At 44.8% G+C, this 24,314-nt stretch overlaps 1 long non-coding RNA gene and 1 pseudogene across 1 annotated transcript in view; both read left to right on the top strand.

The window, feature by feature from the left end:
- The window catches only part of LOC130081983 (uncharacterized), a 75,444-nt gene extending 67,042 nt beyond the window's left edge, over positions 1–8,402 (top strand). Inside the window, exon 2 of the long non-coding RNA XR_008806730.1 lies at positions 8,202–8,402. This is a non-coding gene — a long non-coding RNA (uncharacterized LOC130081983). The remainder of the gene's footprint in view (positions 1–8,201) is intronic.
- Positions 8,403–15,961: 7,559 nt separating this feature from the next.
- Positions 15,962–24,099, top strand: LOC130081769 (8-oxo-dGDP phosphatase NUDT18-like; annotated as a pseudogene).
- The last annotated feature ends 215 nt before the right edge of the window (positions 24,100–24,314 follow it).

Raw genomic sequence — 24,314 nt, 5'->3', positions numbered from 1 at the left:
AAAGTAAGAGCATGAAGTATATATGAACCGATGAGATCTATATGTGTACTGAGTTTCATATTATTACATGCAAGCGTGTTTGATTTATGGACCAAGTGTTCAAACCACGTTCCAGGGGGCGCTGTCGAGCCCCCCTGCCACGCCCGGGTACCAGCTTCAGCCCGGCCCTGATGGCCGCGGGTTCTGAGATGTGTGCAAAGTTTCAAGAGTTTTCGAGCACGTTAAGGCCCCCAAAAGTGCCCAAAAGGTAGTAAAATAATAATAATAAATATAGCTGCGAGCAGCGATTACGGGCCCAAGCCGGTGGCACCGCAACCCCGGTTCCTTTAGTTACCTAAAGGCACCGGGGTGGCGGTGCCGCCGGCTTTGGCCCTTCATCGCTGCTCGCAGCTATATTTATATATATATATATATATATATTTATAAATATATATATATATATAAATTATATATATATATAAAATATATATATATATATATATATATATATATATATATATATATATATATATATCACTTGCCTTACCTGATTAGAACAATGAAAACACTAAAAAAATAACTAGGGAATCACTAAACCGAGAGAATTAATCTGTTTTGATGATACACTCAAATTATTACACAAGCAATTCTTTAAATTTAATGATATTCAGAACAGAACAAGAATAAAAAAAAACTATAATTAAGAAATAACCGAAATAATTGAAAGCGAAAGTGAAAGTAGGTGGTGTTTGGCTCACGTAACTCTCTCATTAGAATCAAACTGTTTCAACATTTGCGATGTATTTGGATGCTAAACTATTCTTCATTATGGGCTTTGTACTTCACTCAGGTTTCAATATGTGTGTGTGTGTGTGTGTGTGTGTGTGTGTGTGTGTGTGTGTGTGTGTGTGTGTGTGTGTGTGTGTGTGTGTGTGTGTGTGTGTGTGTGTGTGTGTGTGTGTGTGTGTGTGTGTCTGTGTGTGTGTGTGGGTGAGGTGCGGGTGCGGGTGCGGGTGCGATTGAACTGTTACACATAAAAACATACTCCGTCATTTTGTTCATAGAGGACATCATTCAAACTGCAAAGTGTTTACTTATATTTGTGTACACTCGCAATAAAACACAACAAAGTGCTTTTGTCAAACTATAAACTCTTGTCAAACTGTAACCTACAACTGTCACCCAACTAAAATCACAGGCACACACTGTCTAAAAGCAAAAAATATTTATCCAACCCCATTTAAAACAGTCTGTGGGTGCCATCTTTTGGACATTCACCATATCGCATTGATTTTCATTTATTGTCCTCAGAGCCCTAATCTGTTTATTTTTCAATTACACATTCTACATTGATTAAAAAAGAAAATTCTAATGTGTTTTTATTTTATACAGGAATAAGTTATTTATAATTCAGATGAGAATAAAGTTAGTGTTAGTTCAAATTTTAAGGAAAACAAATATATTGATCTGAAATATAGCACATTCATCTCAGGTTAAATTACCAAACATACAATCTTAATTTAATTTAAAGCAAACGATACATTTAAAATATATGGGTTGTATGCATATTTTGGAATAAAAAAAAAAGATATATATCCAAAAAGACAAGGCCTTAAACTTGAACAAGGGTTAAACTCTTGTCGCTGTAAGAGACACAATGATTCAGCATTTTGAACGAATCGATTGACTCAAAGATTCAATGACCAATCCATAAACATGTATTGTCTCATTCATGAATGACTCAGTCGTTCGAACGAATCATTTGAACGAATGAATCAATGACTCACTCATTAAGACGGTCGCCTGGCGACACCTAATGACGGTTTAGTGTTATGTTTAAAAGTATCATTCTTTCCAACTCATATTTAAAACAATCTCACATTATTTAATGCATTGTTATTTTTCAGTGTAAACGATTTAATTTGATCACCCCTACCTAGAGTAACAGCCATATAGTGTCTTATTATTCTAAATAATTGAATTTATTGATCAAATTTACAAATTAAAAATGAAAGATGAAGCATACATTTAATAAGACTAGACTAGGGGTGCCCAGCAGATATTACAATTGGCAGATTTAAATATACCATGGCCCCCCACCGTCAATTTGGTGTGTGTATAATAAAATCATTTAGTCACTACAATTAAAACTTGAACGTATTTGCTTACTAAATTGTGAGCAGAACGAAAGTTGCAGCAAAGATCAGCAACAGGAGTCAAAATTCATTAATCACGAGAGTGAAGAGCTGACTGGAAAAATTATGACGGAATATTTTGTGTAAAAGCGCCTATATAAGCGAATCTGTCATTTACTCTTTTGTTGTTGTGTTTTCCCTGAAAACCGGAAGCAATCGGTCCCCGATATGGCGCTAATTTTCAAGTGACACTAAAAAGTATGCGGCTGCACTGGAATTCATAACGGTGCGCGTCCATGGCGACGAGCGAGCAAAACAGAGCGAATGTTTTTTCATTTCTACTTCCATAGAAATTCATTCGAGCGCACTGTGAGCGCCACCACTATAAATGTCCGTGCGGACGTCCTTACTTTACTTTCACTTTTAACTTAGCGATTTAAAAGCCCCCGGTGTTACACGTCAAATAACCGGTGAGAAAATATTCTCGGAGTCACATAGGCTACCTAATATATTTAAATACAATAGGCCTACCTGATTTTGAACACAAGAGGGCAGTATAGCCCTATGTATTATTTGATATATTTATTTTTTTAACTGAATAGTGCATCCTGGCTGTTTTTAAACTTGTACATTACTCTTAAATTGAAAACAAGAATAAAATGGGTTTAGTTGTGATATTTGTATAATTTTATCTAGAAATAAATGGTGTATAATTAAATTTTTAGAAGATATGAGGCTTTTAGTGTTTATTTTTTTTTTACATGACTTTAATCCCTCGCCATAGCAAAACAATTAGAGATATTCAATAGATATTCACAATTATGCTTCTTTAATGTATTTCCATCATGTTGAAAAAGTTTGGTGGGAATAAAATAAACCACTTAAGAGGAGTGGGTAAAAATGTAGAGCCTGGTTTTGCAAAACATCCACATTAAGACAAAAATAGCCCACTTCCTGTTGGGCTGGCTTAAAGTTGTTTGGCCCGATGAGATCTATATACCGAGTTTCATAATATTACATGCAAGTGTGTTTGATTTATGGACCAAATTTTCTGACGAAGTTTATGGACCAAGTTAATTTAATTAATAAACTAATTATATAAAACTATTTTCAATGCACTACAATTCAACTGGTTATATGCCTTTACTTATTAATACAACTTATTTAAAAAATACAAGGCGTAAGACATTTATTTTCTTTTTTAATGCAGGCCAAACAACACAGCAGTCAAATGGTTAATCTAGCCCCCCTCCCCCTCCCCACACTCACAGACACACACACACACACACAGAGACGTAGGCTCAGAGAGAGAGAGAGACATAAAATGACAATTTTCAAACCAAAATATCTGACTTCCTGTTGGTTGGAGCTATTGAGTGTAAATTAGAAACTTGTCTGGCTGGAGGAGAACAATACACATACCGATTTTTATTACTGTAGATAAAATTAATCCCCCCACTTTTGACAAAAGGTGGCGCTACTGAGCCCTCAACACGCCCGTTTCTGAAACTTTGCACATGTCTACTGGCTAATAAATGAGATGTGTCTGTCGAGTTTCATGCAATTTTAAGCAATTTCAGGCATGCTAAGAGTCTCAAAAGCATAAAAAAAGAATATTAAAGTTTGATGCGTTGCCACGACAACAGTATCTAAGATATCAAGAATCCATTCACAGGTCTACATCTGCCGTGTGTTTACATTATAGCAGTGAAGTTTGAAGCAAATCGGGTTAAAATAAGAGGGTGATTTCAAAGCATTTTGAAAGTGACACACTTCCTTCTGCCAGTTGGTGGCGCTATAACTTTGACTCACAATAGTCACATCCATGTGATCGGCCTCTTACGACGAACACACTGCTGAAGTTTCATCAAGATCAGTTTATGTATGCAGAAGTTATAACACACTTCCTGTTTCCATTATTCGCCATAAATTCGTTTCCTCGCCACGGCCAAACCGTTCGAGATATGAAAAATCCCCTGGCAATTTTTCATCCTCAATGTCTTGACATCATGCTGACCGAGTTTCCTTGCGATTGGTTGAATTCTCTAGGAGGAGTATATCGAATTCCAGGGGCATACGCTTCCAAACAAACCATAATAGCCGACTTCCTGTTGGGCTGGGGTAAAAAGTAAAAGTACAAAGGATATATGAACCGATGAGATCTATATGTGTACCGAGTTTCATATTATTACATGGAAGCGTGTTTGATTTATGGACCAAGTTTTCGGACCCCGTTCCAGGGGGCGCTGTCGAGCCCCCCTGCCACGCCCGGGTACCAGCTTCAGCCCGGCCCTGATGGCCGCGGGTTCTGACCAGTGTGCAAAGTTTCAAGAGTTTTCGTGCACGTTAAGAGCCCCAAAAGTGCCCGAATAGTCGATAAAATAATAATAATAATAATAATAATAATAATAATAATAATAATAATAATAATAATCCTAAGGAAAAAAATAGGGCCTTCGCCTTTTCAAGGCTTGGGCCCTAAATATATATATATATAAATAAATAAATATAGCTGCGAGCAGCGATTACGGGCCCAAGCCGGTGGCACCGCAACCCCGGTGCCTTTAGTTACCTAAAGGCACCGGGGTGGCGGTACCACCGGCTTTGGCCCTTCATCGCTGCTCGCAGCTATATTTATTTATTTATATATATATATATATATATATATATATATATATATATATATATATATATAAAGCCGGTGGCACCGCCACCCTGGTGCCTTTAGGGTTATTGTGCACGACGTGCAAAAACGTAACCCTGCTTTGACTGTCGAAAAGAAGTGTGCTGTAGAGCTTGTATCAGTGTGGGCTCTGCAAAAGTGTGCATTGAGGGCACATGTCAACCACAAAGTATGCGAGAGCAACCTTCTGAAAGGTCAGGTCTACATCCAGGTCTACATCTGCCGTGTGTTTACATCATAGTAGTGAAGTTTGAAGCAATCAGGTGATTTCAAAGCTTTTTGAAAGTGACAGACTTCCTGCTCCAGTTGGTGGCGCTATAACCGGGGTGGCGGTGCCGCCGGCTTTGGCCCTTTCATCGCTGCTCGCAGCTATATTTATATATATATATACACACACACACACACACACATATATATATATATATATATATACATAAATATATATATATTGTTTTTTTAAGAGACAAGACAGAATATTACTTGCCTGATATGATTAGAAAAATAGTGTTTGTGTGTGTGTGTGTGTGTGTGTGTGTGGCGTAATTGAACAATGTAGACATAAAGACATACTCCGTCCTTTTGTTCATACAGGACATTATTCAAACTGCAAAGTGTTTACTTATATTTGTGTACACTCGCAATAAAACACAACATTGTGCTTTTGTCAAACTATAAACTCTTGTCAAACTGTAAACTACAACTGTCACCCAACCAAAATCTCTTACACACACACACACACACACACACACACAGTTTAAAAGCAAAAAATATCAAACAATCCTATTTAAAAACAGTCTGTGGGAGCCATCTTTTGGACATTCATCATATCGCATTGGTTTTCATTTCTTGTCATCAAACAGAGCCCTAATCTGTTTATTTTTTCAGTTACACATTCTACATTGATTAAAAAAGAAAAATCAAAGGTGTTTTTATTTTATACAGAAATAAATAATCTATCATTCAGATGAGAATAAAGTTAGTGTTAGTTCAAATTTTAAGGAAAACAAATATATGATCTGAAATGTAGCACATTCATTTATAATTCATTCAGGTTCGATTACCAAACATACAATCTTAATGTAATTTAAAGCAAACAATACATTTAAAATATATGGGTTGTATGACTATTTTTTAATATAAAAAGATATATATCCAAAAAGACAAGGCCTAAAGTTTAACAAGGGTTAAACTCTTATCACTGTAACAGACACAATCACACACACAATCACACACACACACACAAGTCAAATCACTTACATTTTAGATGCAATATTGACTTTTTTTCTGTTTCAGCAGCGAAAATAGTTAAACAAAGATCACAGCAGAACCATTGCGCATCTCACAGCAACGCGTTCTCATTACTGAATGATTCAGCATTTTGAACGAATCGGTTGACTCAAAGATTCAATGACCAATCAATCCATAAACATCTATCTCATTCATGAATGACTCAGTCGTTCAAACGAATGAATCAATGACTCGCTCATTAAGACGGTCGCCTGGCGACACCTAATGACGGTTTAGTGTTATGTTTAAAAGTATCATTCTTTCCAACGATTGTTAATTAACTCATATTTGAAACATAAGCTATATTTATATATATACATACATATACACACACATACACTAAAATAAAATAAAAACACATTTGAAACGTGTTTGCTTACTAAATTGTGAGCTGAACGAAAGTTGCAGCAAATATCAGCAACAGGAGTCAAATTTCATTAATCACGAGAGTGAAGAGCTGACTGAAAAGATGATGACGGAATAGGCTATTTTATGTAAAAACGCCTATTTAAGCGAATCTGTCATTGTACTCTTTTATTGTTGTGTTTTCCATGAAAAATAATAGACTATTGAACTCACAATTTAAGCAATCGGCCCCCGAAATTGCACTAATTTTAGTGACACTAAAAAGTATGCGGCTGCACTGGCATTCATAACGGTGCGCGTCCATGGCGACGAGCGAGCAGAACAGAGCGAACGTTTAGTTAATTTCTACTTCCATAGGAATTCATTCGAGCGCCACCATTTCAATGTCCGTGCGGACGTCCATATTATACTTTCGCTTTCAAGTTAGTGTTTTTAAACCCCCCAGCGGGAGGTTTACACAATTGGTTTACACAATCACACGTTGATTAACCGGTGGGAAAATATTCCCATAGTAACATCCCTAATATATAAATATATATAAATTCAATAGGCCTACCTGATTTTGAACACAAGAGGGCAGTATAGCACTATATATGATTTGGATTATTATTATTTTTGACTAAACAACCATTCTGGCTGTTTTTAAACTTAAAAATAATTCTTAAATTGAAAAAAAGGAATAAAATGGGTTTAGTTCTAATATTTGTATAATTTTATATAAAAATAAATGGTGTATAATTACATTTTAGAAAGATATGAGACATGCCCTGATTCTTTTTTTGACATTACTTGAATCCCTCAACCATAGCAAAACCGTTTGAGATATTCAATATCTGTTCACAATTTAGCATCTTCAATGTATTTTCATCATGTTGAAAAAGTTTGGCATGAATAAAATAAACTACTTAGGAGGAGTAGCTAAAAACTCAGAATCTGAAATCCACATTCAAACCAAAATATCTGACTTCCTGTTGGTCGTAGCTAATTACGGTAAATTAGAAAGTTGTCCGGCTCGAAGAGTACAATATACATATCGAGTTTTGTTACTGTAGATAAAACTAACCCCCCCACTTTTGTCAAAAGCATTTAGAAAGTGACACACTTCCTGCTGCCAGTTGGTGGCGCTATAACTTTGACTCACAATAGTCACATCCATGTGATCGGCCTCTTACAGCGAACACACTGTTGAAGTTTCATCAAGATCAGTTAATGTATGCAGAAGTTATAACACACTTCCTGTTTCCATTATTCGCCATAAATTCGTTTCCTCGCCACGGCCAAACCGTTCGAGATATCAAAAATCCCCTGGCAATTTTTCATCCTCAATGTTGTGAGATTGTCCGGAGAGTTGTGAGATTATGGTTTTCTAACACCTACTCCCGTGTAATGGAAATCATTATGAACATCAGCTATGCTAATTATTTCCCATCTGCCTTTCTGCTGTTATCTCGGGACGCTTGTCCCGAGAAAAATGGCGTTCGTAGGCTCCAGTTTGGTATCCTGCCTCTCACGGGGATTTCGGATGCCTCAACGCCTGTGATGAGAAGACCAACGCCTGTGAAGAGACGACTCAACGCCTGCGAAGAGACGACTCAACGCCGGCGATATGTTATCCCCTAAATATTACATGATTAACTAAATGTATTTTTTCCAGGTACTCTCTGATATGGACTTACTGTAAAGCTTCTTTAAAACCCTATGATTGTTAGCCAGAGGAGAACTGGCCCCTGACTAGCCTGGGTTCTCCCAAGGTTTTTTTCTCCATCCAATCTGATGGAGTTTTGGTTCCTTGCCACTGTCGCCTTGCTTTTGGCTTGCTTAGTTGGGGATATTTAATATTCAACAATATTATTGAACTGTGTTGTACTACTTTCATGTTATCACTGTGAAGCTGCTTTGATGCAATCTGTATTGTGAAAAGCGCTATATAAATAAATGTGACTTGACTTGAATGTCTTGACATCATGCTGACCGAGTTTCCTTACGATTGGTTGAATTCTCTAGGAGGAGTATATCGAATTCCAGGGGCATACGCTTCCAAACAAACCATAATAGCCGACTTCCTGTTGGGCTGGGGTAAAAAGTAAAAGTACAAAGGATATATGAACCGATGAGATCTATATGTGTACCGAGTTTCATATTATTACATGGAAGCGTGTTTGATTTATGGACCAAGTTTTCGGACCCCGTTCCAGGGGGCGCTGTCGAGCCCCCCTGCCACGCCCGGGTACCAGCTTCAGCCCGGCCCTGATGGCCGCGGGTTCTGACCAGTGTGCAAAGTTTCAAGAGTTTTCGTGCACGTTAAGAGCCCCAAAAGTGCCCGAATAGTCGATAAAATAATAATAATAATAATAATAATAATCCTAAGGAAAACAATAGGGCCTTCGCCTTTTCAAGGCTTGGGCCCTAATAATAATAATAATAATCCTAAGGAAAACAATAGGGCCTTCGCCTTTTCAAGGCTTGGGCCCTAATAATAATCCTAAGGAAAACAATAGGGCCTTCGCCTTTTCAAGGCTTGGGCCCTAATAATAATCCTAAGGAAAACAATAGGGCCTTCGCCTTTTCAAGGCTTGGGCCCTAATAATAATAATAATAATCCTAAGGAAAACAATAGGGCCTTCGCCTTTTCAAGGCTTGGGCCCTAATAATAATCCTAAGGAAAACAATAGGGCCTTCGCCTTTTCAAGGCTTGGGCCCTAATAATCCTAAGGAAAACAATAGGGCCTTCGCCTTTTCAAGGCTTGGGCCCTAATAATAATAATCCTAAGGAAAACAATAGGGCCTTCGCCTTTTCAAGGCTTGGGCCCTAATAATAATAATAATCCTAAGGAAAACAATAGGGCCTTCGCCTTTTCAAGGCTTGGGCCCTAATAATAATAATAATCCTTAGGAAAACAATAGGGCCTTCGCCTTTTCAAGGCTTGGGCCCTAATAATAATAATCCTAAGGAAAACAATAGGGCCTTCGCCTTTTCAAGGCTTGGGCCCTAATAATAAATAATCCTAAGGAAAACAATAGGGCCTTCGCCCTTTGGGCTTGGGCCCTAATAATCCTAAGGAAAACAATAGGGCCTTCGCCCTTTGGGCTTGGGCCCTAATAATAAATAATCCTTAGGAAAACAATAGGGCCTTCGCCTTTTCAAGGCTTGGGCCCTAAAAATGAAACGTGTTTATTTATATTCTGAATATAATGCTTCTCACAGTTTACGCGTAGTCCTCCTTAACGCACTACATGTTTTCTTTAGCTTAATATGAATGAAGAACAGGATGAAACACGAGACGTTTTAACACGTTTTTAAGGTTTTAACGTTAACGTTTTCTAGGAGAGGGAACGAGTGTTGCGTAAGCTAGCTTACGCTACGGGAAAACCTCTTTTCTCGAGAATACTGAAGCCAAAAATTATCCTTATAATTTTGTATTAATTTAAAACACATTTGCTGCAGCGAGCAGACCTAGGCAAGGAAGCGCGCACGCCTATTGGCTGCTCTGCGGCAACTGCTGCAACCTATGGAGGGACTGCTTGTGACGTAAGCACCAATGAGGGCGCTGGCCCAGCGCGAATCGTCAGTCGTCACGTCCCGCGCGAATGGGCGTGGCTTATGCCTATATAAGCCAGAGCTCGATACGATGTGCCTTGGTTTTCATCAACTGAAGCGAAACCAGATGGCAGCACAAGCATGGCAGGGTTATGCAACACTCGTTCCCTCTTCTAGAGAGAACCGAGGTTACATTAGTAACCGAGACGTTCTCTTACGAGAGTACTCTCGTGTTGCGTTAGCTAGCTTGCGCTACGGTAACCCAATTTAAAACGCCGTGCGTGCTAAAACTACCACAACACTTACCCAAGGGCGAGTGCCCTGAGCTCATATGATATGGGGATATAAAAGCCGACAGGGAATGGGCTTAACAAGAATGATATAAGGCAAACGTGGTTACCTTAAGTGAACAAGGGTGCTTAACACTGTATAACAGTCAGGGGAGGCATTAGCCTGCCTGAACTGAAACTTTGCAGTTTGCGGATGTGAGTCCGGCAGAACTGAGCAGATTAACTAGACTGATAACAATCTAGCTTGAAGAGGACCTTCCAGGTTATAGAACCTTATAAATGTAGACGGAGAGGCCCAGCCTGCCGCCATACAGATATCTTGAAGAGAAATCCCACTGGACCAGGCCCACGAAGAGGCCACGCCTCTAGTGGAATGAGCTCTGACACCCAGAGGGCAACGACGGCCCTTAGATGTATAAGCCACTGAGATAGCGTCCACTATCCACCTGGAAAGGCTATGTTTGAGGCAGCTAGACCTTTAGAGCGGCCACCAAAAGAAACAAAGAGCTGTTCTGACTGTCTGAAAGCAGCCGAACGTTCCATGTAAATTCTCAGGGCCCTAACTGGGCAAAGGAGATTCACGTCAGACTCGCTGTCAGATCCAGAGAGGGCTGACAGGGAAATGGCTTGCGCTCTGAAAGGAGTGGCAAGCACTTTGGGGACATAACCATGTCTCGGTTTGAGGATGACCTTGGAGTCATTAGGCCCAAACTCAAGGCACGACGCGCTAACAGAAAGTGTGTGTAAGTCACCCACCCGCTTGACTGAGGCGATAGCCACCAGAAAGGCGGTTTTTAACGAGAGATACTTAAGGTCCACAGAGTGTAGAGGCTCAAAAGGGGCACCCTTCGTGGCCTCTAGGACCAAGAAAAGGTCCCATACGGGAACCGAGGGGGGTCGAGGAGGGTTCATCCTTCTAGCTCCCCTGAGGAAGCGGACTACAAGGTCATTCCTACCCAGTGACTGGCCGTGCGAATGTTTGACAAACGCAGCAATAGCCGCCACATATACATTGAGCATGGATAGGGATCTACCCTTATCCAAAAGCTCCTGTAGGAAGGAGAGAACCTCTGATACCCCACAATCTTGTGGATCCAGGTTGCGAGCTGAGCACCAACCTGAGAACACTGACCACTTGGAAGCATAAAGCCGTCTAGTAGAGGGCGCTCTTGCTTGCGTAATCGTGTTTAACACCCCGTCCGGGAGATTGATGGGTTGATGGCCCACACATGCAGAGTCCAAAGCTCGGGGTGTGGGTGCCAAATCGTACCCCCGGCCTGTGAGAGGAGATCTCTCCTCAACGGGACAGGCCATGGAGCCAAGCTCTGAAGCTGCATCAGCTCCTGGAACCAAACTTGGTTCGGCCAGAACGGAGCTACTAGAAGCACAGAGGAACCGTTCTTCCTGATACGCTTGATTACCTGTGGTAACAGCGTGATCGGCGGGAAAGCATAGAGAGGGCGGCTGGGCCAGTGATGGGCCAGCGCGTCCCTATTCTTCGTGAAGCATATTTGACACTGAGCGTTGTCTTGAGACGCAAAGAGGTCGACCTCCGCTGTGCCAAAGGTGTCCCACAACAGCTGAACTGTCTGAGGGTGGAGAGACCATTCCCCTGGGGGAACGTTGTCCCTGGACAGCCTGTCTGGACCCACGTTCAGATGGCCTGGCACATGCGCCGCTCTCAGCGAGAGCAGGTTGTGCTGAACCCATACAAGGAGGCGTTCCATGATCTCAGACGCCCTGGCGATTTATGTAGGAAAGCACCGACATGTTGTCCGTGTGGACAAGGACATGGTGGCCCTTTAGAAGGGGAAGGAAGAACCGCAAGGCGTTCTCGACCGCCTTCATCTCTAGACAGTTTATGTGCAAGCTCTTCTCTTGGCTTGACCACAGGCCAAACATCGTTCTGCCCTCGTAGAGGGCGCCCCAGCCCGAATTGGAGGCGTCTGTCGAAACCACTTTCAGTTTCGAGATTAGCCCCAGGTTTACACCTGTCTGATACCAGCTGACCGCCTTCCAGGGCTCCAGAGCTGTGACACAGTTCTGAGTTACCTTGAGACGTAATCGACCGGATGCCCATGCTCGACGCGGGACCCGCGTCTTTAGCCAGTGCTGTAAAAGTGCATGCGAAGCAGGCCTAAACGAAGCCAGTGCCAGTGCATGCGAAGCAGGCCTAAACGAAGCACCGCTGAGGCTGAAGCCATGAGGCCTAGAATCCTCTGAAATCTTTTGAGAGGAGAGACATCGCCTACTTTGAATGACACCGCCAGGCACTGAATAGACAGAGCGCGCTGTGACGTCAGCCGCGCTGTCATTGACACAGAGTCCAGATCCATTCCCAGAAAAGAAGCTTTCTGTCTGGGAGATAGCGAACTCTTGGTCCAATTGACTTTGAGGCCCAGAGCCTCTAAATGGCTTAGTAATAAAGCCCTGTGTGTCATAAGTTCCACCTCTGACTGGGCCATAATTAGCCAGTCGTCCAAATAGTTCAGTATTCGCATACCCTGTTGTTTCAGGGGGGGGGGGGGGGGGTGGCGAGCGCTTCGTCCATGCACCTCGTAAATGTACGAGGTGCTAAGGACAGGCGGAACGGAAGGATGGTGTACTGGTAAGCCTGACCCTCGAAGGCGAATCTTAAAGGGATATGCACCGTGCCCCACAACTGTTTGGTTCCAATCGTTCTTCAAAATATCTTCCTTTGTGTTCAGCAGAAGAAAGAAACTCATACAGGTTTGCAACAACTTGAGGGTGAGTAAATGATGACAGAATTTTAATTTTTGGGTGGAGTATCCCTTTAAGAAAGGCCTGTGACGGGGGGCTATTTGTATCTGAAAATAAGCGTCTTTCAGATCCACTGATATAAACCAGTCCCTCGGGCGAGAATTTGCGCAAGAATTTGTCTGGTTGTAATCATTTTGAACGATCGCTTCATGAGAGCTCTGTTCAAAAGCCTGAGATCTAGAATGGGTCTGAGACCACCATCCTTTTTGGGTACCAGGAAGTAACGGCTGTAGAAACCCAACTCGCTCTGGTCTAGAGGGACGGTTTCTATTGCGTCCTTCAAGTACAGTTTCATTATCTCGGCAGATGAGATACTTTTTGATCTACTGTAGTTTCGACCCGGGCTCGAAAGCGCGGGGGGCGGCGAGCGGACTGCAGTGAATAGCCTCGTTTTATAATGTTCAGCACCCAATCTGACACGCCCGGGATAGCTTCCCATGCTTTTGCATGTATAGCTAGGGTTAGAATGGTATCTGGGTTCTGGTCGCTGTAAGCTAGGGACCCGGAGACCTGATAGGGCTGATAAATTGACACTGTGCTTGCAGTGTTTATCTGAGGCAGCACGCTGAGACCAGCAGCGGGTTGATTTACACATAACATTCTGGTCACGTGGGCCGGGGAATGATTTATGTGTGTGCGCGGCACAGAGGGCGCAGCGTTTAACAGTAAGCGTGCGTGCTGAGAAGCGGGCACCTTCTTTACACTTAAAACACAATCGGCATGAACCGCCTTTATTGAAACAGGCCCTGAATCAGTGTATCACTGAATGGGCCGTGCTTATGTGTAGGGGTGAACACTGGGATGTGGGCACATTTCCTACATCTAAAACACCTTCGGCGAGAGCCGGATAAACATGCTAATGCTCTTTTTGAGATTTATCTGGGTCGCCGAGAAAACGGCGTTTGGGTACAGGCGAACGGGTTGTGCAACTGGCTCGTTGGCTGTAGAATACACATCTCCAGTCACCGCAGCCGCGGGAACTGTGAGAGCGACACGTGCTGATTTCAAAGGCGGTCCGGCCGCAGCGGGACTCGACCTTAGCCGTCTTCCTAGAGTCAGGAAGATTTTGGTGGCACAGGATCCAGCGTGATCTTGGGCCTGGGTCCCCGAGGAGGGGGCGGCCTGCGACGGCCAGCCGAGCTCGAGCGTTGGCGCTCTCTTGGTCGATGACGCTGAGAAGCTGGCGGCGGAGGCGGCGGGGAGGCTGTTTTCCAGGCAGGCGGCTGTTTCCTAGAGCGCCCTGACGCGGAACTCGAGCATCGAGGGATGAGGTGCAGCATAGCCTGCGATGTCTTCTGGACCTCCGAGAAAGCTCAACAAACCCATCAACAGCCTGTCCGAAAAGCCCGGAAGGAGACACTGGCGCGTCAAGGAAGGAGGCTCTGTCAGTGTCCTTCATGTCTGACAGTGTCAGCCACGAATGTCTCTCGACAACGGTGAGGGACGCCATGTTCCTTCTGAAGGCCTGGGCGGCGGACTGTGGCGCTTCTCAAGTCCGTAAAGCTGTCAGGGTCCGTGCCTGCCTCGTCCAAGGAACGGAGAAGGTTGGCTTGGTAAATTTGCAGCACTGCCATAGTGTGGAGTGCTGAGGCGGCCTGGCCAGCGGCGGTGTAAGCGCGACTGACGAAGGTGGAAGTAGTTCGGCAGGCTTTAGAGGGCAAGGCGGCCTTAGAACGCCATCCAGCGGAGGGCGGGCAAAGGTGCGTTGCGATCGCTTCCTCGACCGGAGGAATGGAAACATAACCCTTGTCCTTTGCGCCGTCCACAACGGAGAGCATCGAAGAGACAGATGATCGCAGCCGGCCGAAAAAGGAGCCGTGCAGGATTTAGACAGCTCCTCGTGCAGCTCAGGGAGAAATGGGGCGGGCCTCGTGGGAGGCGCTGCGTGGCGACCAGGGAGAAAGCAGCCGTCGAGTCTGTTGGGCGAACGTTTTTTCATTTTTTGGGCGAACGTGAACTGAACGTACTGTATTACTGCCTGATGAACGTTACGGTGAACGCGTTCATTCTGGTGTCTGTGAACGCACGCTCTCTCAGTTTAACTTCGTTCAATTGGGTGCCAGATTTCTATAGAGCCTTCCAGGCGAAAACCCGGCTAAAACACGGGTAAACAGGCCTTAATATGTAGCGAAAAAACACCCAATCTGGCAACACCAACCACCAGTGTCCCACCCGGTCGCACCACGGCCGCCGCATGCGTCATCAAGACAAAAACCAGCATGTATTCGACAAAGCAGCGAGCGAGGAGGCGTCGTATGATTATTTAAATGAGTTGTATGACAAGGTCGGTGAGGATGGGAAAATTCTTACATTTCTGTGCAAACTTTGCCCGTCGATAAAATAATTGCTGTCTGTGGTTGTATATGGGCTGTGGCAATAATAATTAAAAAAAAAATAGTTTGCAGCAACATATGGAAAAAAAGAACTATGAACAAGTTCATTTTTTGAAGTATGAACTATGAACTGAACTAGTTCATTTTAAAATTTGTGAACTGAACTTGAAAATGAACTTTCCCAACACTTGCCTCGCCTAGGTCTGCTCGCTGCAGCAAATGTGTTTTAAATTAATACAAAATTATAAGGATAATTTTTGGCTTCAGTATTCTCGAGAAAAGAGGTTTTCCCGTAGCGTAAGCTAGCTTACGCAACACAAGAGTACTCTCGTGAGAGAACTAAACATAATTTGTCGGTTTCGACTTTTATTCAAAAGCCGAAACCGACTTTTTTTTTTTTTTTTTTTTTTTAAGATGTGTGTGAGGAGCGTCTGAACAGGTTTGACAGTTTGTTTGTAATTCAAAAGCCGTCCAATAGAAAAACGCTCACCACATTTAATAAATATAGGCTAGTTAAAGATCAGTACACATTATTAATACATATTATTTCTACATATGTTTAGAGCGTCTGTTTTAGGTTCGTTTCATCATGTCCCCGGAGGAGATGGTGGAGAGGGTTTTGAGAGGAGAGGGACTGGAGGTGACAGAGCTTCATTTAGTCCCTGAACAAAAGAAACCAGTCACACGAACAAACACATGTTTTGCTGTCTGTGCGGTCATCTTCAATTCCAAGGTTATGTCACAATTGTTATATAGTGCAAACATTACATCGAAAACGTCTTATGAAATCATCCTTCCAAATAATTCATTTTTAAAGATAACCCTAAAGGCTCGACCATTAGATGATAGATGTAGAATAGGCTAACTTAATACAATTCTAACCAATTGCTGTTGTAAAGTTACTTGGCATTTCTAATAGTCTATATTTTCTAATCTAGCAGATCCTTCTGTTGGTCTGCAAATTTTAAATTGATCAAACTCCTAAATTCTTAATCCTTTGTTATTTGCAATTATATCACATGCATTATTGATAAACCAGTGAATTCCAAAAGGGTTTGTTTATATTTGTGGCTTGGAGATTGTGATAGTCAAGCAGTTAAGACTATGTAGATGTTTTCTCAACTAGTCTACAATTTATTTTCTCCACCTTTAAAGCTACGCTATGTAATTTTTTTATTTTATAAAAAATAAAATGTTATTAATGAGAAAGTGCAAAAAATCAATTTTCCAAACCTTGTCTTAACTTCACCCAAATACACTTTGATAAACCTAATAATGACTTATATTTTAGAGCTGTCAGGACGGATTTTGCAGGAAATTGTGTCATGAATTATCTGTACAGAGAAAAGTAGCTCTGAGTGTGTAGCATGTAAACAAATGACTGACCATGAATCACTCAAAATGGAAAAATTACAGCTTTATTTATTTTTCCCTCCGCTCTGAATAAGATGTCGTGTATCTGTGTCTGCAGTGCCTCCAACCACATGCATCCACGTTGAAAACAATGTTCTTCAGCAAGATGCATGCAGTTTTATTTTTGAATCGCTACATATATAATATTTCGTGCTGATTGTGCATATGTCTCTTTGTTTCACAGAATGAGGTGTTGATGATTCAGGAGACAAAGGCAGTGTGTCGTGGCTCATGGTATCTCCCTGCGCAACATGACATCATGACTTTGCGTAAACATACACGCCACTTTCAAGTCAAGTGGCGTGTTATCTACACGCATTTTAAGGCTATCCGCGTGTATGTCCACGCCGAAATCTTTTGCGTGTATGTCTACGCCATTAAACGTCCGAGTGATTCCGCGTGTATGTGTACGCCGTTAAATGTCCGAGCGAAACGAAGCAAAATCTAGATCTACATCTGTGGAGCGATATTTCTTTTCCTAGGATGGTAGGAGAAGACTCATAAATGGTATTAACCCCAGTGACGGGTAGGTTTAGGGACGGGGTTGGGGTAGGTCATATATTTATATATACATAATACAGTAATATAACGTTAAGTCAAAGGCGTTGATAAACACGCTGAAAAGCGATTATGCGTGTTGATAGCACGCCAAAAATGGAAATACGAATTGGCGTGTCATACATACGCCATTTCATGAGATCAGTCTGATCGTATGGAAGATGGTGAAACTATTGTAGAAGCCCTAAAGAGAGAAGTCAAAGAGGAGGCAGGAATAGACTGTCAGCCAATCACACTGCTGCAGATTCAAGAAAAGGGGCCAAACTGGGTCCGCTTTACTTTTCTTGCCGAGAAAACTGGTTAGATATAGATATGGTGAATGTTTCATGGTTTGCTTGTCACAGTTGCTTAGTGGTTCTTTAATTGCCTCCTCTATCCACCAGGAGGCTCTCTGAAGATGCCAGAACAAGAAAACGCTGAATCACTGCAAGGTCAGTGGTACGATCGCAATTGTCTACCTCCAGATATCCGTAAACATGACATCCTCACGCTCATTGACGCTGAGATCAAATATTGTCAAAGTCAAAAAGGTTCACCGTGTTACAGCCTGTGGACTTACCCTGTGATGTCGTCTGTCAAAGGTTTCTTCTCGCATTCACCTCCAGCAAAGGTAACAGTGATGAGGACCGCTTATGGCTGTTGCAGAGCAAAAACTTCCAGTTCTCTTTCATCATCTCGTTTCGAGATCCACCTATGGGAAGGGCATCCGTACCTGACCTCTGCAGAAGCATCCAATTGCACCAAGTCTGGCTAACAGACAGAAGCGCGCAGCCAATGCCAGGTGAGGCCACACCCCCTTACCTACGGGCATATCACAGCTGGGCGCGCTGCTATTCCTCAGTTGACATTCGCTTCTCGCGATCTCTGCATTGACACAGTTCGGTTGGATTAACGTTACGCTGCTCACTTTCGAGTCTTCAGGAGGACATATCGCCAGATCAGTCTGAACGTACGATCTGGCGATATGTACGATCAGTCGTTTCTTCAGCCTATCCGCTGTGTTTTTTGCATCCGGAGCCGCCCGAGCTCTCGCTGTCCTTCACCTGCTCCTCCTTTACATGGCTGCCCGCCACGGATTTTTCCGAGTTCTTCACCGCTGGCCCACCCATGGCTATGTGACCATCTAAACAGCCGCTTCCCCCGGGGAACAGCCTATCACGATGAGCCTGCCCGGCCGCGTGTGGTGCTCTCATCGCCGCTATAAGGACCCTCTCGTTCTGCGCGGTCTGCTTGGGCTTTGGAGAACCCGGGGAATTGCGGTCATTGTAATTGCTGCCCATGTAGCTTTTACTAAGCCGGCTTTTAGTTGCACGACACAGCGCGCCGTGCTCTGCCTTTCTGACTCGGAGGAGAGACACGGTGATGATGACGCGCTACCGGGGGACTCCCGGAGCGCCACCTCTCTAAAATATTTGAGCTGACATCAGCCCAATCCGCATTCCCTGAAGAGGACATCTTCGCGGGAAAACCTCACTCTCGTTGACGAACCGGTCGGTTCCGGCGACGGGGATGACGCGGTCCTTTTAGCGTTCCCTAGGCTAGCGTTCACGCGGCTTTGCCTCCGTCCATCCTCCTGGAAGTTTGTGAGCGAGCGGCCGTTCGTCTCAACATTGTGTGGCCAGCTCCACAGAGCGCCACCGACCAGGATAGGAATATGTACGACGGGTAAACGCTGGGACCACCGCCCAGTCTGAACGGCTGGAGCGTCCCGCTAGACTGTTAACACGGTCTCACGGGCCTTGATTTGTTACGATTACGTGTTGAGGTTTTCAATTTATGCCTTCCTAGGAAGGCGGTCCCGAACGCAAGCGGCCTGCCTGTTGTTCGACCATTGGGAGTAACGTTAACTAACAGGGTCTCCCACCTACGGTCGGTTAATCCCCTCTCGTGGCTGCCCAGCCCGTATGTTAGTGGACGTTGTGTGTGTGTGTCCCCCTCCCCCCCACAACAACAAGTTACGGGGGAGGGGGCTTTCGTGGGGAAAAGTACATAGCAGTGTTACCACACCGCACGCACTTGGTTCCCCTCACCCAGTTATTAAAGGCTTCGGCCCCAGTGTTTCCCAACACAAAACACACACATTACTAAAGAACACATTTAATAAACGAATCAAATGAATTCGTGCAGATTTATATATCTGCCAGCGGCAACATAGAGAGCAAATCTCTCTGATCCCATGCATGTCGCCCTGAGTCCGTCCACAAGAGGTCGCCAATGCCTCATAAATCAACCAACTGGGCTCACACAGCTCAGTTGCGGCTGTCCAGCCGATGTGTTTTTAGTGGACGTTGTGTGTGTAAGGCCCCTGTGTTCCCCAACACAAAACACACACATAACTAAATAACACTAAAAAAAAAAAAAAAAAAAAAACGCATTAAATAAATCCGTTACAGAGAGAGTATCTCTCTCCGCGGATATTATTTTTCTGCCTGCACTTGAGACTGCCCAGTTCATGTGTTCAGGAGATATGTGTTTTTCCCACTTTTGGGGGCACCTTGTGAGGGAAAGTTCAGCACAGTGGACACCACACTATGTTTCCCTCACTCTGTCAATAAAGGCTTCGGCCCCAGTGTTTGCCCAACACAAAACACACAAAGCTACGAATCAAATGAATTCGTTTTGGAGAGAAGACCTCTCTCCGCAAAGAAAACTTCTCACTGCAGAGAGAGGAAATCCCACCAAACCTCTGCATGTCGCCTCTAGTGTTCCCACTAGATGGCGCCTTTGCATCACAAATGAACCAGCTGGGCCCATACAGCTCCGCTCCGGCCCGAGCGGGGGCGCTCGCGAGTCACAAAGCGGCTTGGCAAGCCGTTTCAGCGCCCGAGTGGGTTTTTGCGTACTGTAACCCAGGGTTACAAGCTGCAGTTTGCAATAAAACCTTCGCATTTCAACGGCGTTCTCTCTTCTCACACAGAAGAAAACGCCTCACACATTCTGAAAGAGGAAATTTCCTCCCTCCTAACAAGGCAGCGATTCAGATGGTGCCACCCAATCTGATAAACCATGGTTTTTATTCCTGGTATTTTCATGTTCCAAAAGGCGTGGCGCCCCCCCGCCCTATATTGGACCTTCGAGTGTTGAACAAACATTTGAGGAAATTCAATTTCAGAATGTGACACAAGCCTCTCTCGCCTGTGCCATAAAGCAGAACGACTGGTTCACATCAGTCGATCTGAAAGATGCTTTCTTTCACATAAGCATCTACCCTCCACACAGGAAATATCTTCGTTTCGCCTACCAAGGCGTTTGTTACGAATTCACAGTTCTTCCGTTCGGCGCAATTTGAGTCCCCGAACTTTCTGTCTGTGTGCGGAGGTGGGCGTGGCGCCCCTGAGACTATCAGGGCTGAGAATTCTGACTTACTGGCTCATCATAGCCAAATCAAAGGAGAAGGTGTCGCTGGACACCGGCCGGGTGCTCGCGCACATCACATCCCTCGGGTTCAAGGTGAATGCGAGCGAAAACAATCTGACTCCCAGTCAGAATGTCATTTTCCTGGGCTTGGAATTGAACTCAGTCTCCATGCGAGCGCGTCTCTCTCAAGAGCGCGTTCGCTCGCTGATGGACTGTCTGTCTCAGTTCAGTGAAGGGGCGAGAGTACAATATCGCACATGCCTCAGGCTGCAGGATCTCATGGCTTCATCTATCCAAGTTGTGCCATTGGTCTCCTGAGAATGAGAACGTTCACGAAATGGGTTTTGTACACTACATTTCAGCCCGATTTGCGATCTCTGCCGCTCGGTAACGATGACGCGCGCCTGCTCGGCGGCCTTGCGCCATTGGGAGAGCGAGAACTTTTACGCACGGGGAACCCCCCCTCGGGACGGTACGATGCGAAAAGTTTTGACGACAGATAAGTCCTTAACAGGCTGGGGAACCACCCAGGAAGGCAGAACGGTGAACGGTCTGTGGCTGAGCAGACTACGTTCAGCGCACATTAACTATTTAGAGCTTTTACTATTTGGAAAGCTGAATCATTTTCTGCCTTGCCTGCAGGGATATCCTGTTCTAGTACGGTGCGATAATACCACGGTAGTGGCTTATATCAACCGTCAGGGTGGCATGCGCTCGTCGAAACTCCACGCTCTAGCTTACAGGCTTTTGGTGTGGAGCAGACAGGTTTTTCTGTCATTACGCGTGACTCATGTCCCGGGCATTCGGAACAGAGGCGCGGATCTGCTATCGAGGGGAAACCCAATCCACGGGGATTGGCGTCTTCACCCGCAGATAGTGGAGAGGTTATGGATGAGATTGGACAGGCAGCCGTAGATCTTTTCGCCTCGCGTGAAAATCACCATTGTCCTATGTTCTTCTCGCTAAAGGACATGGACGCGCCCCTTGGGGCAGACGCACTGGCCCACCCATGGCCCAAAGTGCTGTTGTATGCTTTTCCTCCCCTGTGCCTGATAATTTTCACACTGGCCAGGGTGAGAGAGCACGGACTGTCTCTCATTCTGATAGCACCCAGGTGGCCCAAAGCCCCATGGCTGGCAGAGATAATCCCTCTGTTATACGCCGAGCCATGGCGCCTCCCCCCTCGCACGGACATACTGTCCCAAGCCAACGGGGAGATTTACCACCCCCACCCGGACAGGGTGGCTCTCTGGGCCTGGCCCGTGAGAGGACGAACCAAAATGCACTGGGGCTCCCGCCGCGTGTAATCGCCACTACTCAGAAGGCTAGGGCCGTTTCCACGCGATCCCTATATGGCTGTAAGTGGCAAGTGTTCGAAGGGTGGTATGATGGGCGTGGTTTCACATCTTATCAGTGCTCGGTGCCTGATATTTTGTGTTTCCTGCAAGACCTCATGGAAAGAGGCAGGTCCTTTTCCACTATTAAGGTCTACCTGGCTGCGATTTCAGCCTGTCATGTGGGTTTTGGGGCTCCACCGTCAGGCAGCACCCTCTAACCCGCAGATTTATGGAGGGTGCACGCCGCTCTTTGCTGGTCATCAGGAGATCTGTTGAATCTGTCCCAGAGTGGGACCTCTCCATGGTGCTGGAAGCGCGGTCACTGTATCCTTTTGAGCCTCTGGGGAGTATTTCCCCTTAAGCTGCTGTCCCTCAAGACAGCTTTGCTCTCGGCCTTGGCATCTGCTAAACGGGTCAGTGAGCCACATGCACTCTCGGTTCACCCCTTGTGCGCCAAATTCTCCCTAAGTGGAGATAAGGTTTTCCTTAAGCCTAACCCGGCCTTCATGCCGAAATGCTTCCCTGCGTTCACGTCGGAGGTTTTGGAGCTATCCGCTTTTCACCCCTCCACCCTTTGCCTCCCCAGAGGATCAGGGGCTGAATGCTCTGTGTCCCGTCCGTGCTCTGCAAGCATAATGGCCAGGACCAGTGCTTTCCGCAAGAGCGACCAGCTCTTTGTTTCAAGGGCTCCCCTGCACAAGGGGAGTCCCATTTCAAAGCAATGCCTCTCACATTGGCTTGTGGACGCTATACTATGGCTTAGGAAGCAAAGGGAGTGCAGCCCCAAGGGGCATCAGAGCTCATTCCACAAGGGGCTTAGCCGCCTCTTGGGCTTTGTTCAGGGGAGTGCCACTGCAGGACACCTGCTCCGCGGCCAGCTGGGCCTCTCCTCATACCTTTGAGCGTTACTACCGGTTGGATGTCACCAGAACTTCGGTGGCACACTCGGTCCTAGGGGTAGGGTCCTCTTAGCCCTTTCCCACAGCCCCGTTTGGTTAACCAACGAGGAGTGAATGGGCCGGCTGGCCATGTTCATTCTTGTCACCAAGCATTCGCATTCCTTCTTGGGTTTAGCTATGTGCATTGGTGGTGCGGGGGCCATTATCATGTATGTGTCTCATGCATGTTTCATGCCCTGCTTGTCCACAGCAGTTAGCGTGGCGGAGAACTTGCAGGGTCATGTTTGTGGGACGTGTCAGGCACCGCCTCTCTGAGGTGACCGTCCTTCTCTGGCCTTCAGAACCTCACTGTGAGTGTATTGGGCAATCGGGGAGCTGTCCATGTCTCTCCCATAGGTGGATCTCGAAACGAGATGATGAAAGAGAACAATAGGTTACTGTCGTAACCCCGGTTCTCTGAAACATCGAGTGGAGAGATCCACCAGCTTTGCCCCGCTTGCCGCACGAGAAGCGAATATACTTACTGAGGAATAGCAGCGCGCCCAGCTGTGATATGCCCGTAGGTAAGGGGGTGTGGCCTCACCTGGCATTGGCTGCGCGCTTCTGTCTGTTAGCCAGACTTGGTGCAATTGGATGCTTCTGCAGAGGTCAGGTACGGATGCTCTTCCCATAGGTGGATCTCTCCACTCGATGTTTCAGAGAACCGGGGTTACGACAGTAACCTATTGCTTCCTGTTGCGGTCTCATTCGAAGCACACATTCTCGCATTCAACCCCAAAAAACTGGTTGAGAAGTGCATGCCCTCCATTTATGAGCAGCTGAGTGTGAATACATGTGGAATTTTGGGAGTGCAGCACAATGGGAGAGTTCCTGGCAAAACTGATGGGGTATGTGTAAAAACACTCTTGTGCTATTGGAGTATAAAGAGGAAGAGGAGGAAATCGATCTTAGCAGTCCACCGAAATCAGAGAATGATTGTTTCAGATGGCATGAGGTGACCAATCAGAAGCTGAGGACCGAGATACTACGGAGGATTCAAGAAGGGTCTGTCCTGCCTGTTCAAAGCCTATGAATGAATACACTAAATAGCTTCTCTCAGCTTAGGCTTTGTGTTGTCCATCATTTAGGCGTTAGGTGTGGTTTCTATTTGTAGTGTTTATAAACTTTGTTAATGTTTTAGTAAGTGTGAAAGGAAAACGTGTTTATTGTAACAACTAATTAAATCACTGTAATATTTGCAAATTGCAAATTTCATTTGCTCTTTTTTGCAATAATTTACATACTAAATTGTGATTGGTTGTTTATTTCTTTCCATTTGTTTTGCGGTATACTGGAATTATAACAGAAGCCGTGTTATG

Source organism: Rhinichthys klamathensis, unplaced genomic scaffold (genome assembly GCF_029890125.1).
Source record: "Rhinichthys klamathensis goyatoka isolate OS25496 unplaced genomic scaffold, OSU_Roscu_1.1 h1tg000040l_1, whole genome shotgun sequence".
NCBI lineage: Eukaryota > Metazoa > Chordata > Actinopteri > Cypriniformes > Leuciscidae > Rhinichthys > Rhinichthys klamathensis.
The sequence above is the reverse complement of the archived record's forward strand: the minus strand, read 5'-3'. Positions and strand labels throughout refer to the sequence as shown.